The sequence below is a fragment of the Chrysochloris asiatica genome, unplaced genomic scaffold, assembly GCF_000296735.1.
Source record: "Chrysochloris asiatica unplaced genomic scaffold, ChrAsi1.0 scaffold00208, whole genome shotgun sequence".
In the NCBI taxonomy this organism is placed as follows: Eukaryota; Metazoa; Chordata; class Mammalia; order Afrosoricida; family Chrysochloridae; genus Chrysochloris; species Chrysochloris asiatica.
The window spans coordinates 3,158,062-3,160,717 of NW_006408726.1; the positions used below are offsets into that span (position 1 = coordinate 3,158,062).

Below are 2,656 nucleotides of genomic sequence, written 5' to 3' on the forward strand. Positions count from 1 at the left end.
CATAATGTCCTCAAGGTTCATCCATGTTATGCGGTGGGTTGCCGCTTCCTTGTTATTCTTCAAGGTAGCATACTATTCCATTGTGTGTATGTATCACAGTTTGTTTATCCTTTCTTCAGTTGATGGGCACTTTGGCTGTCTCCATCTTTTTGCTATTGTAAATAGTGCTGCTATGAACATTGGTGTGCATATATCTTCTCGTGTTGTGACTCGTTTTTCTTGTGGGTAAATATCAAGTAGAGGAATTGCTGGATCATAAGGTATAAGAAATATCTTTTGACTTATAACTGGGCCTTAGTACAACTGGAATGACTGCATCACCAAGTCACCATGCAAGCAGAGAAACCCATAATCAACTGGGTGTTGTCTAACCCACTGAGTCATAAAGTTGTACATGCACAGCAGCATTCCAGAATTAAATTGGAGTGGAATAATAGACTTGCCTTGAGCAGGTTATGAATTCATGAGTAAGTTGCATGAGAAAATGGCCCAAATACCCATGGTCTCCACTCCTCTTATATTACCTTACCTCTCCCAGTCTATACCTATGGTCTCATAGGGGAGTCCTTCTGAACAGCTTACTGTACAAGAGAAAACTCAAAGAGTTTACAGATCATTCTGAACAATACATAGCACCACTCAAAAGTAGACAGCAGGACCAATATAGTCCCTTTCTGGAACTACCCTGATCGGCAATGGTGAAGGGAAACCCTCTCAATGGACAGAATTTTGAACATTGTATCTGTTTGTTCATTTTGCTTGGAAGGAGAAATGGCCAGATGTGTGACTGTATATTGACTCATGAACTGTTCTCAATAGTTTGGCTGCATGGTCAGGGACTTGGAAGGAACATGATTGAAAAATTGGTGACAAGGAGTTATGGGAACAAAATATGTGGAAAGATTTTTTTGAATGGGCAAAAAAGGTGAGGATATTTGTGTCTCATGTGAATGCACATGAAAGGGTTACCTCAGTAGAGGAGGATTTTTAACAACTAAGTGGACAGAATGACACATTCTATGGAAACAAATCATGCTCTTTCTCCAACTACTCCTTTCATTGCCCAATCAGCTCATGAACAAAGTGGCCACAGTGGCAGAGATCGAGGTTATGCAGGGGCTCAACAGCATGCTGATCCTGTGAGATTAGCAGCCTGACTCAGAATCACACTACCAGAGTATACAATTGAATATCTTAAAAGTTTACAAGATTAATTTGACCACCTGGTTATGCAGTGGTTAGGGTATGATTTATGACCATGCAACGTAGATCACAGTTCCCAGGACATAAATTTTCACCTAAAATTAGATGACATGTGGGTTATTTTCAGTAAATCATTAAGGATCTCCCCAGGCAAGTTCCATGATTTTTTTGTGTGTGTACAAACCATAGTGCAAGAGTGTCCTCCCTGTACTGGTCCATGAGTTGTAATCCATACACTGCTATTGTTGTTGTTATGTGCCATCAAATCAGTACAGACTCAGCAACACTATGCACAACAGAATGAAACACTGCCTAGTCCGCCATCCTCACAATTGTTGCCACATCTGAGTCCATTGAAGCTGCCACTTTGCCAATCCATCTCTCTGGAGATCTTCTTTTTCTCTAACCCTTCACCTTACCAAACATGATATCCTTCTCCAGTGACTGGTCCCACCTGACAATATGTCCAAAGTATGAGAGACAAAGTTTGGCCATCTTGGCCTCCAAGGAGCACTCTTGCTGTACTTCTTTCAGAAAGTATCCGTTGGTTCTTTTGGCAGCCCATGGTACTTTCAATATTCTCCTCCAACACCATAACTTAAATGCATCATTTTTTCTATGGTCTTCCTTGTTCACTGTCCAACTTTCACATGCATATGAGGTTATTGAAAATACGATAGCTTGGATTAGGCATACCTTAGTCCTCAAACTGACATCTTTGCTCTTCGATACTTTAAAAAGATCTTGTGCAGCAGATCTGCCTAATGCAATACATCGTTTGAGTTCTTGGCTGCTGCTTCCATGAATATTGAAGGTAGCTTCAACTGTAAACCCTTTGACAAACCAAGTGGTTTAATTTAAACTCTAATACACTGTGAATAAGAGTCTTGACCTGACTATTAACTCTTTGTCCATTACAATTCAATTTAAAACTAGTTCTGCATGTTATAAATACACTTTTTGTTTTTAAGTCTATAATTAAATGAAAACACAATGGTTTGCTTTCTATTAATGATTTTAATAGCTATAACGGTATTTGAACTTCCATTTTTAAATTTTTATATTACACATCAGAAATTTATCAAGGTAAGTATTTTAATGTATCTTTTGGTATCATTAAATTGAGGTAGTAGATGTTAGGATACAGATCTAGCTAATAAAAAATGTGGATTTGTTTTTTAGGGCTCAGACATGAGTGTTGTGTTCTGTTAAGCCAATCAATTCTGACTCACAGAGTTCCTATCTCCAAGACTGTAAATCTTTAAAGGATAAGATTGCCAGGTTTTTCTCTCACTGAGAAGCTGGTGGTAAAGAATTGACACCTTTTTGGTCATCAGCCCAAGGTCACCAGCTGAAACATTATGCTATCAAGGCTTCTTCAATCATGAGTAGACACGGCAGATACCCTACTCAATAGCAGTATGAATCAGTTTTTAACAGAAAATTAGATAAG

At 38.7% G+C, this 2,656-nt stretch overlaps 1 pseudogene; it reads left to right on the plus strand.

The window, feature by feature from the left end:
* Positions 1 to 1,157, plus strand: part of LOC102833472 — a 47,429-nt pseudogene extending 46,272 nt beyond the window's left edge.
* The last annotated feature ends 1,499 nt before the right edge of the window (positions 1,158 to 2,656 follow it).